Source organism: Equus asinus, chromosome 3 (assembly GCF_041296235.1).
Source record: "Equus asinus isolate D_3611 breed Donkey chromosome 3, EquAss-T2T_v2, whole genome shotgun sequence".
NCBI classification, from domain to species: Eukaryota; Metazoa; Chordata; class Mammalia; order Perissodactyla; family Equidae; genus Equus; species Equus asinus.
Window position 1 is genome coordinate 150,968,866 of NC_091792.1, and position 12,549 is coordinate 150,981,414.

At 38.9% G+C, this 12,549-nt stretch overlaps 1 long non-coding RNA gene across 36 annotated transcripts in view; it reads left to right on the forward strand.

Moving 5' to 3' along the window:
* Positions 1-12,549, forward strand: part of LOC123284789 (uncharacterized) — a 471,184-nt gene that overhangs the window by 104,469 nt on the left and 354,166 nt on the right. For all 36 annotated transcript variants that reach the window (XR_011502348.1, XR_011502333.1, XR_011502323.1 and 33 more), the window contains one exon: positions 6,703-6,951. This is a non-coding gene — a long non-coding RNA (uncharacterized lncRNA). The remainder of the gene's footprint in view (positions 1-6,702; positions 6,952-12,549) is intronic.

Here is a 12,549-nt window from a genome sequence, read left to right on the forward strand (position 1 = left end):
AACTCAAGTCCAAAGTGTTTGACAGAATCAAAACAAGAGAACATTTATAATTTCATTGAATGTTGCTTTTATTAGGAAAAAAATCACATAAAGTTAATTTGTGCTTTGAATTGCAAAATATTGACACTTAAGTAAATTTAACTCACAAAAAGGAAATTATATCAAAGTCCAAAATGCTGGAGGGAAAGTAATCAGCTCTTATATTGCACACAATAGTAAATTAAATTCAAATGGTTATTCCTGCAGCGTTCAAGCTGTGATTTTAATTATCCTTGTATCTGAGGATTCTAACTTAAAGTTTTCACAGCAATTGTAATTTTTGTCCCATTAGCCATCTAACAGAATGAGCTTTATGTTATAGAGTTTTCCATATTATAAATAGTGTGAAGCTATTGAGTGTGGATTGTAGTGACAACTAGTGTTTCAAGGCTGCTCTTGGGTGTTTAAATGTTCAGCTGTGAGGTTTTATTTTTTTAAGTAAAAAAAACCTGCCCCTTATTGGAATTTGTCCAGTATGTCAATTAGCCAAGACGTACTTACTGGATACTTATTGTGTGTCAGCCTTAGTGGTAAGTGCTAAGCAGGAAGAAAGGAAATAATAGAGAAAGAGAGGAAGAAGAAAAGAATTCATATAAAATTCATACTTAAAGAGTATAAGAATTCATTAAAGAATATAAACATTATTAATAGTATGTGTGCATACATGCATATATGCATATTTGAATATGATCATGTTGGAACCTGATTTGATGAGGAAATGACAATAAATGAGAACTGGATTTACCACTAATCAAACATGGCGGTTGTGGAAAAAGTCTATCATTTCCAGTGGCAGATTTCAGTGATGGCCTTTGATATTGTAAGCAAATAGGTAGAGCATGAGGAAGATCAAATTTTAATCGGCCATGATTTCAATAAGATACAGGCTGCACATGAAAAGAATGCAGGGGTCCATGAAGTTCAAAGGTCTACAGAGTTAGCAGGGAAATGTATTTTATTATCTTAAGAGCTCCAAAATGCAAAATACAATCATAAGATCAGCCTCATGCCTTAGGTGACTTAGGCTAGACCAGGGAGTGGCATTGTGTTGAGATCCAGGGCCTTGAGACCAGTCCTTCCTTAAGTTATGAAGCCCTCGTTGTACACCACATAATAGACTGAGAACGTCTCAGTTTAAAATTACAGAAGTGTTTGAGAGAATTCAGTTTCTAAATTACTATCTTTTACGTTAAGAAGTCTATATGTATTTGGTATTTTAAACACATGTAATCTTTAAGAGAATTTAGTGTTGTGACTACATTTTCAAATGCATAAGTAAGGACATGCCCCACACTAAGAAATGATTTAGAAAAGGGATGATCTTTGAGAAGCTTAATAGTATCTGTCCTCTGTAGGCCACCGTTGACCATGGGAGATGTTGCCATGGACATGGGTTCTCTAGTATCAAGTGAAATGATGGGTTTCTGGAATAGCAGAAGCCAAGTAGTAGCACTTAACCATCGAAGCAAAATGGACACAACTGTCATATGTGCAGCAAAGTCAAAGTGGCAGTCAGAATGCCTTGACCCACAGGACAAGGTTCAATATATTCACTGGCTAATTGTGTTGTTGCAAGGGGCTAGATGGATAATTAGTGTCCTTCTTCATTCCTTTGTTCCTTCATTCCTTCATTCCTTCCTTTCTGCAATAGAAAATTGTGGTCTCTCATTCAGTTTAAAGACATTAGTTAATTCGAAGACTAAGAGTCCATTAATTGAACTGAATTACAGTTTCCCAGGAAAATGAGAATGGGCTATGGATGAAGGTGATGGCGAACCTCAGTTATCGCACTGGGACTTCAGTAGTGGGAACTGTAGCATTTTCCCTCTTGTATTAAGTTTTTACAGACAGAGTTGTCAGCTATCACTTTCAAGGAACTCTATGACAGTCTCCTCCCAGTCAAGAACTGCATGGTCTGGTACAGTAGACAATTGCCACATGTGACTATTGAGCACTTGAAATATGGCTAGTGTAACTTGAGATATGCCATAGGTAAGTTTTGAAGACTTAGTATGAATAGAGGAATGTAAAATATCTCATTAATATTTTTATACTAATTATATTTTGAAATTATAATATTTTACTTATGTTAGGTTAAACAATAAATTATTTAAATTGGTTTTGTCTGTTTCTTTTCACTGTTTTTAATGTGGTTATGAGAAAATTTTAAATCATATATGTGGTTTGCATTATATTTCTGTCTGGACTATAACAAAGGGAAAAAATGGAGAGAATGGGCCTGCCAAAACTCTGTCCGATATAGGGTGACCATGTCACTTATTATTCAAACCAGGATATTTGGAGAGGGGAAGAGGGCACAGTAGATAATGATGCCAGGGCAAGGAGCATGAACCAGGGCTGTCCTAGGCAACTTAAGGTGGGAGGTCACCCTGTCAATGAATAAGGTGAGTGTGAAAGCCACAGAGAAAGAGCAGATGAGGACTTCAAAGGAAGGGTTTATTTTCAGGGATACTTTTTCTCATGTCAAACAAAAAGCTGAAATTTTGTCCTGTATGGTTTGTGATCTTTCTATTCTTGTAAAAAACCTTCAGCTTCCTGTTTCCAAGGGAAGAAGTTAAGACGAAAAACCCGAGCTTTAAGAATTTGGATGGTAGAAATTATTATGAAGCATTTGGATATATTAAACCTAACTACATCAGAAATACACAGATTACATTTCCTTTAAAATATACACAAGCTTAAAACTTCATGGTAAAAGTACTTGGCAGGGGGCTGCCTTGGCTTTTCCAAAACCCATGTGTTTTTATACATACACAGTCACACAAACACTTTAGAGTATGTTCTTCAATTGGAAAACCAACCAACTTCCCTTGCCTTGAGAGCCATGTTGTGTCTCTTGATGTCCACCCTAGGTCCCTCACTTAGGGACAAAGTCCTTAAAGATCCCACAGAAGTAAGCACTTCCCCTAATATGAAATATAGGAAAAGATCTCAAAAGAAGGTGAAAGAATGTGGCCATTTGTAGCATCTCCCCTCAGTGGAGCCATGGAATCTGGAGAGTTGGTCCAAGGAGACGTGGAGGCAGAGAAAAGGAATGTTTTCAACAGCCAACTTCTGCCTTTCTTTAGGGTAGTGAGGAGACTCACTGAAAAGAGACCTCCTCAAAAGTCTTTCCCTCCTCAGCCCCACACCCTTGGCCCTGAGTTGTCCTCTGAGTATTTATGTTTTCATTCAAGACTTACATGTGCCCACTTGACACTGGATACTCAGCAATTATCATCATACCTTTCCTCTTTGATTTTGAACATGGTGATTCCTTTGACTGAAATATCTTATTCCTCCTGTTCCAGCTGACCACTTTTACTGCCCTTGGAGATTCAGCTCAGCTATTTCTCTCCCTTAGGAAGCCTTTCTTGATCTTCTCAGAAGGGAGGGATTCTTCCTCCATGAGGCCTCACACAGTCTTTCTTAGAACACTTTATTGCATTGATTTCTTGGTCCATCGCCTCACTCCTTGTAAGCTCCTTCAGGGAAGGAAGGACTCATGTCCCCTCATCTCAGCATCTGCAGTGACTGGCATATCATAGCTGCTCAGTAATCTTTCATATTTATATATATTTTTTTATCTTTCCTTTAGCTTTTTATTACTGGAAAATCACTTTGACATAGAGCAAGTATAACCTGACAAAAACCTAAAGAGGTTGGCAGGCTACTAGTAAACCCCATTTTATTCATGAAGACAGTGAAACTTTGAAAGGCTGAGTTACATTCCCAGTATCACACAGCTTGGGATTGCAAGAATTATGAGTAAAACCCAAATTTACTCTAAGGACAAGGTGTTTGTTTTTTTTTTTTTCCCCAGCCAAACTTGCCTCCTTTGTTGAGTTAAATACAGACACATCAGGCCATAGATGAGCACATTTTGAATTTTGAATCTGATCTTAGTTAAAAAAGAAAAAATGTTTTGACTCCAAGGAATCCTGCCAGGAAGAAGCATGTGAAAAACAGAAAGGCTTTTAACAAAAACGTTGTCAAAGTTTTAAGGCAAAGGGTTCAAGATCTGTGGGTGGGATACATGAGGTCCTTGAACCCCCTGAGGTTTTTGGCAAAATCTTGTATATGTGAGTATTTTTCTTGGAGGAGGATAAAAAGCTTTATCACATTCTCAAAGGGCGAAGGTACCTGAGACCTCGTGCTGTCCCTGTGCAGAGAGACTGTTTTGCACCTCCTTGGGAATCTATTACCTTGTGGGACAATTTCCTCCTGCAGGTCCCCTTGTAGGGCCAGTGGATGCCAAGGCCTGTGAAGAGGGGTCTGTGTGGCCTGCTGGCATCCTGTGTATTAACACTTTTGCATTGCAGGCGAGCTAATCCGTCTCTTAAGCTGCTTGACTGAGCTCCTTTGCCAGATCCGATAGGAGGATTTAACCTTTCCTTTTTCCCTCTTGGAACACACTCAATGGAATCCAAATAAAGAATTAAAGAGACTTGAAAGGGACTTTCCATTACCAGACAATTCAGTTTAAATTTCTGACCTTTCCTCTATCTTTTTTTTTCTTTCCATTCCCTCCTTTCTTCCTCGTCAACATTTGGGATTCAAGGCTGGCATAAAAGACCCTGGGGACATATGCAGAGCCAGAGACCAGGAACGTGAGTGGAATTTTCCAAATTAAGGCAGCTTATTGGCCTTAGTTGCCAAGCGAACTGAGGAGGCCTGGATTTTGGGTTACGCCTGGGAGCAGGAGTGCTCTGACATCTGGAAGAGAGTTTTGGCTTTCATGGCTAAAGCAATGCATACTCTGCCTTCATGGAACTCTGCATTTTTCACAATCCAACCTGCACTTTCCTTGTTCTGAGTCTTTGCTCCTGCTGCTCATAGAACATAAATTCAAGTCTAAACAGCTATGTGTCAGAAATTGTCCTGAGATCTCAGGGTAATAAGAGTAGCTAGCATTTATTGGAAGCTTATATGTGCAAAGTATTATGCTGGCCCAACAACTCTAAAGGGTATGCCCAGCATTTTTCCCTATTTCATAGATGAAAATACTGAGGCAAAAAGAGTTAAGCGTATTTTCAAGTTCTCATAGACAGGATGTAGACGAATTAGGATGCAAACCCAGGTAGTATAGCTCAAGAGCTAGAAAAAAGTAACCCAAATGGAAAGCAAACTTGGCATAGGGCCTGGAACATACAAAAGAATTGACGAATTTTAACTATGATGATGAGGAGGAGAAGGAGTCAGAATAAGAGAACCAATGCATGTTTTAAATCTTAGTTTTTAAAATAACATTTGTTTCCTCTTACCCTGATGATAAAATAGTAATTCATGTTTATGATAACGACTTTGGAATTACTCCCTCCAAAAGAACCAAGTATGGAAAGTTTTATAAGATGATTCTTTAAATGTGCTAGGAAAAGTTATTCACATGCTATGCAAAGAGATCTAGAGTTTGGATAGAAATATTTAATATTCTTTATAATAACAATACTTACTGAGTGCTTACCAAATGTCAGTTACTGTTATAAGCTCTTCACTTCCATTATCTCTTGTTATTCTTCCAATAGCTCTATGAGATAACTACTATTGTTATTATTATTCTCCTTTTATAGCTAAGGTTAGGTAACTGAGGGGCAAAGTATACTGCCTGGCATTATGCACAGCTGTTGAGTGGCAAAACCAGGTTTCAAACCCATGTAGTCTGGTTGCAGAGCCCATCCTCTTAGTCATTTATCTACACGGCCGCCTTTACATGCCATGGATTCAAGAGTCCTTACTTTTCTGCTTATTCTTCTCCATGGCTGTTCAGTTGGTCAGTGTAGCCATAAATATCAATCTCTGTACAAGATCTGAAAATAGCAGAATGCTTTTGCTAGAGGACTACAGCAGAAATTAGAAGCAACTTATAACAAAGACTGAGGAAAAGATGTGGGAGAGGCATGCAATACAAGGGGGAAGTTATAGAGAGTTATTTTTGTCTAGAGGAAATCAATTCCATCCTGACTGTGCCCCCAAATATGAGGTGCTCTATTGACATTTGTTGAATAAATGAATGAATGGCCAGTGTAGTGGTTATGAGTAGTGACAGTAGAATATACTAAAGACCTTGAAATAAATGGTGTGAGATTTTTGTTATTGTTGTTTCAGTCTCAATAGCCTTCTTAGAAAGTATATTTGGAGAGCACACTTCAGAACAGGGGTCCACAATAGATTGATACAATTATGAACAAAAATCTCAACTTGAGTGACTTGTCAATCTGAAGGTTGTTGGATAGTAAATGGTCAGGGGCCTCTGTTATACTGTTGGGGCCATTAAGTGTTGAGTAATAGAGTTGGAACATACCTTTGTACATCCCCAATAATGATTACAATTTTAGGAAAACTCTTAGAACAATAAAGCATCATTTGTTTTTCGAAGCTAATTCTTTCTTACTGAATGTTTCTGCCCTTGAAGTTGCATCTTACATCATTATGACGGAAACAAATAAATGCTATTGTGGCAAGACGATGGGAGCAGCCCAACAGAGCTGAGCTATGGGTTTGAGACCTACCTCTTCTGCTTTCCAAGTGTGTAGCATCAGTCGAATCACTGAAGTTCTTTAGACTTCTCCATGCTTATTTTTCCTGGCTTATCATAGGTACTCAATAACTTATTTATTGAAAAACTGGATGAATTAATTTTAAAAAGTTCTCTTCTTTTTTCAGGTTGATGAAATGAAAAAAAAATGCAAGGCTGAGTATGGAAAGACTGTGTAAATGGAGTTCTCATTCAGTGTTGCGGCCAAGGAGAACTCTGCACATGACAAGACAGAGACTTCCTTTGGGTCTGTCATTTGGTGCTTCTGTCAATAAGTTCATCATCATGTCATTAGCTTCTCTAAGGATGTCCGGGATCTGAAGGAGAAGCCCCCCAATATTGACAGCCTTAGAGAAGGAGCAGTCTTCATTCTGAAGGTAATCTGTTTTTACTCACTGAATAATTGCTAGATAAATCCAGTCTCATTCTGTAATAACCCACTAAACAGGTTATGAAATAGATGTTTATGAGTCGTCTCAGGCTCAATTCCAACCAGTTGTTAGAGAGGCTTTTAAAAGCATGTGCATACTGTATCATGGCTGTTAAACTGAATGTTCATTACTATTATTCAATCTGCCAAAAATTGTCACTTAATTTAATAATATGATGAAAACCTAAAAAGAATTAACATGGCTTATTCTATAATGTCTGTTCTCTCCCACCACTCCACAGAGTCCCTCTTTCTTTGGACGCCCTTAATATTTCAGGTATAAGTGAATCTTATACACCCACAGCCTCTCTGTGACCTTGTTACAGTACAGCTGAATAAGGCTGCTAGTAGAAGTCTGTAATTCTAGACTTTATCCAGGAGAAGTTAACTACTGAATTTTAAAAAGACCTTCTTCTTAACTATATGGAAGGCATGAATCCAACAGCTGCATTGAATTAGTCTTTTGTACAGATTTGTTATGCATAAGTAAAATCTCTATCAACATTTGTTTATTGATTGATACACGTAGAAGATACAGCTAATATTTTATGAATACTTTATATGAATGCATTAGTTGTCTATTACTGCTTAAGAAATTACCATAATTTCCATGCTTAAAACAACACACTTTTATTTATTATCTGTTAGTTTCTGTTGGTCAGGAGTTCAAGCTGGGTCCTCTGCTCAGGGACTTATAAGGCTGCAATCAAGGTGCCAGCTGGGCTGTGTTCTCAACTGGAGGCTCACTTACGGAAGAACCTGCATTCAAGCTCACTTAGGCTCTTTCCATATGGCTTTATGACTGAAGGCCCTGGCTTTTACTGATGGTCAGCTGGAGGCCATGCTCAGATCCTAGAGGCTGCCCACAGTTTCTTCACGTAAGGCCCACTTCAGAGACAGTGCACAACATGGCTATTTATTTCTGCAAGGCCAGGGGTGAATCTTTCTCTCTCCTCTCCCAAAAGGAAGACTTATGTAATCGAACTTAATCATGGGAATGATAGCCTATCATCTTTCACATATTCCATTGGTTAGAGGCAAGTTGCAAGTCACCCACACTCAGGAGGAGTGAATTATACAGAGTCTAACTGCACGAGGCAGAGATCATTGGGGCATGGTAGAATTCTACCTACCAAAATGAATAACCTCATTTATCCTCACAATAGCTCTACAGGGCAAGTTCTGTTATTAGTATCTAGAGACGAGGAAGCAGGGGCAATTTGCAGATCCGTGATAACCCACACAGATGAAACTGTCTGAGCAAGTGTTGGAACCCTTGTATTTGGCTGGAAAAACTGAGACTTTAACCACCTGCATTCAAACCATATTTATTTTTCTGCTTTAAATAACAGAGTGAAGACATGTTATTTGTTGTATGTTGGACTCTGTTCCAAAACATACATTTCTCTTTTCATCCTGACATCAAGCCCAGTAGGAAGCTGTTACAATCTCTATTTTACAGAAAAGAAAGTCTATGCTTAGAAAGGTTTTTCTTTTGTGACTTTGGTCAAGTGACTTACCTCTCAGAGCCTCATCCTATTCACCTGTAGCGATAATACAGGACTGACCCAGATTATTAACTTGGTAAATACTAGTTAGTTTTGTTTCTAAGACTGGTAAATTTCACCTAAGTCTCTATCTTTAAAGATGTAAAATTTAACAGTGTGAGAGTAGAACAAGTTATTTTTAAGCACCTGTGTTTCTTCTGCCTCTAGTTGGTTCCCCTTCTGGTGTCCAGGAAAATTCTGTACCAGCTTCTCTGCTCCTGATGACTTCTTATTTCAGGGCTACTCTTCTTATCTTAGTCCAACAAAGGCCTCTCTGAGGTCAACCAAAACCTGAGTGAGTCTCATGGACATTGTATGTCGCATGTTCCTCTGGGGAACCTGAGTGCTGTCTGTCCCCATCCTCAGCCTCATCCTTTCCCTCTCCCCTTTCCTCTTTTGCCTTCCCCACTGGGGTCGGGGGGCGAGACTGTAGGTCTTCATCTCTGTTTCCTGCTTTCCTCTGCAATAGGACTCAATGACTGTAGGTTAAATAGAGAGCTTTGTCTCTCAGTGAGAGGTGTTCCAATGGGTGGATGCTCTGATGCCAGTCCTTTACTAGGCTCTACAGATATAGAGAGTAATGGGAAGTAGCCTCTGTCCTCCAAGTCTACAGGAGAAGAAATTAGAAAACCTTTTCTAAGCACAGCAAATTGTCCAGGAGTTTCCTCAAGGTTAACAAGGAAACGGAGAGCAGAGATTGATGACCATAAGGATTTCTAGAAAGGCATTCATTTTGGCACTAGGCAGCCTGGGCTGTAATCCCAGCTCTGCCTCTTGCTAGCTGTATGAGCGTGGCCAAGAAATTGCTTAACCTCTGGGCCTCGGTTTCCTCACTCAGTTTCACTCAGTAAGAGAGGAATAATAGTAATTTCTCTCTCAAATATTATTGTGATACCCAAATGATGAAATCATACAATAAGAGTGCATGATGAACTGAAAAATGCTCTGCAAGTGGGAATTAAGATATAAGACTGAGATAAATTGTAGAAAAGCAAATAATTGAGAAAATCTTAACCTTGGAAAAATCCATGACATTCACATTTTATCCCAAAGTAATTATCACCTCATCATCTTTTCTTTCTTTTCCAAGGCAAATCTTTTAAAAATTATGATCATACCATGTGCATATGATTTTCAAGGGTGGAAAAACTTGTTTTGAAACCACAAACCATCTTATTATTATTTTTTCGAGTAGGAGGCATGAGAATGTTGTTGTGTGAGGTGAAACACTGCCCACATCTGGAGACATAATTTAGGCTTCCCATTTATAGCTTCCGTTGTGGTTATTCAAATCCGAGGCCATGTTAGAAGAGTCAATGAGAGTCCAAGAAAACAGAAAACATTTTAAGCACCTCCTATTTAATCAATTGCAATAGCCCATAATAGAATGTTCATCCTCAGAAGGAAGACTCTTGTGGGTATTTAGTTAAAATAAGGGAAAATAGTAATGCAATTTGTGGGAGGAATCCAGTGTGGCAAACCTTTGGTTTTGGAGAAAAAATTAAATTAGTATTGCTCATCTTGTCATTGTCAACAAATTGAGTCTGGGTAAACCCCACACTGTTTTCTATGGACCAATGACAGATGAGCCAAATGCATGTTTTGTTTGTTTTGCTTCAGTCTTGTCAAAAAAAATTTTTTTCTGATCAGACTCTATAGTTGGTTCTGGTTTCACCAAGCTTTTTATTATATATTTTCATTGTTTATTTTATCAACAGAAAGTGATTTTTATTCCATCTTTGATACAAATGCCAAAACAAAAAATTATTTTGTCCGTATTGTACTTTCCCCCACCTCCAACCCTCTTATGAAGAAAATAGAATAATTCAAATTCGAGTTTCTTCGAGATTCATCATGCTCATCAGTGGAGGAAACATAGAAACGCTCACAGTAGCCCCTCACTAAACTGGAGATCAGCTTGGGTTAATGAAGGAAAGAAGTCTATTTTGTTTTGTTCTAATCTGTGTTTAACCCATGGGTTGTCTGATGAATTAAGGTGGTTTAATATGAACTTGATTTGGGGGCAGGATGAAGAAAAAACTCACCCAGGGAAAGCAGGACGTGACTGAAAATGTTGGACCAACTGGGAGCAGGCATGGGGATTCCTTGGGCTTTGGGTATAAAAGACAGTTCAGCGTTAGTCAAAGAATCTGGACTAATCTTGTCTAATGAGAAAGACTAGGGGAAAGTTCGGACTCTCAAATGTATAGTCAGAGAACAAGAATGAACTTAGTAATTCCCTTAGTTCTAGAAATTTCCCTGATACATTGTCTTCCACAAAAGAGTCATAAACTGTCAACTTTTTAATTTTTGAGGAAAACACAGCAAGGATCAGCTGAAGGTAGGAGGGCATTGGGCAGATGCACTGATAATGACTGCCATGCATTGGAAATTTACTGTGAGCCAAATATGTTTATAAAGAACGTAAAGAGCATATTTTATTCACTCCTTGGGGGCTGGCCCGCTGATGCAGGGGTCAAGTTCGCATGCTCCACTTTGGCAGCCCGAGGTTTGCGGGTTCAGATCCCCGGCATGGACAGATGCACCGCTTATCAAGCCATGCTATAGCAGGCGTCCTACATATACAGTAGAGGAAGATGGGCACAGATGTTAGCTCAGGGCTAATCTTCCTCAAAAATAATTTTAAAAAATTATCCTGTTTGACTTGCACTAGGAAGAAGGTAGTCGTGTTTCCCAATTTTAATGATTAGGAAACACAGACCAGAGAGGTAAAGAACATTGTACAAGTCACAGATGTAGTCAGCAACAGCACTGAAGGCTTGACCTCCCTGGATCCAGAGACCCAGCTCTTAACCGATATTCTGTATGTCCTCCTAGCGGTTTAAGCCTGCTTTGCCTCACTGGGGAAAGAACTCTTTTTTGTGTAGATTACTCCTTTATGTAGAAACACAACTTATGTCATAAGAACATTTTAATTTTCCAAAGTCTGGTATCTTCCATTTGGGTCTCTTTCTACTGGCTACCAAAGCCATTCCAAGGATATAGAATTAATTTTCCCTTCTATGTCTCCTATTTGCATTTTGCTTATTCAGCTGCTCTTCTGCAGGGTCTCAGTGTTATGAAAGAATATTTTGTTCTCCCCTATACAACTGCAAACGTCTAAGTTTTTAGGAAGCAAGATTACTGTAGTTACCTCATATTAAGCTATCATCTCTCAGTATCTCAACACCAAACAATCTCAACACCAAACACATCCTTCTGTATTCTTCCTTTTAATGCCAGGGCTGAGAAACTTGCAAACTATATTTCTACTCTGCTAACTATTAGGATCTGCCATTACAGGGTGCTATAGCAAGACTTGAAGGTAGAACAGGGCAGAAAGGATTGGTTCTTTTATCTTGTTATGCCTTTCAGTGTGGCCCCAGCAATGAATCTCAATTGCCCTAGGAAGAAACAGAGCGTCCGCTAGCCCTGATGACTGCATCTGCTGCCTGTAGGTGCTGTCTGTTTAACCTGAATGTTACCTGCTTTCTTTTTCAGTTCTCTGACACCTACTTCACAAATTCCTAATACTAAATATGGAAGTACTAGTGTGGTTTCTGTTTTTCTGATTGGACCCACCTTTTCAGGGTCTGTAGTAAATTAAAGAATCTTCAAATGTTGTCAAGTCCAAATTCTGACACAGCAGAGAGGTGATCTATTAGGACTGGATGTCCACTCATGGGCAACTCTCATTACACAAAGTTTCTAGAGCACTGTGTTTGAGGGAAGTATGAGGTTATATGGGATTCTATGGGAGAGAAGTTTGTGTTTACTCAATGGCATCTGCTGTTGATGTTATCAGGCAGAGCTGTATATCTCAGCCTAGAACACAGATTCCTTATGTGAACTTACGAGGATGAGTTCTTTCTCCCATTGTAATTCTTTTTTGTTGTGTCACTTGGACATGTAATAACATCTTTGAGATTTAGTTTACTAACCAATGAGAGGAGGCCAGGCATATGTGCCCTCATCCCCACTGCAATTCAGAGGGATTT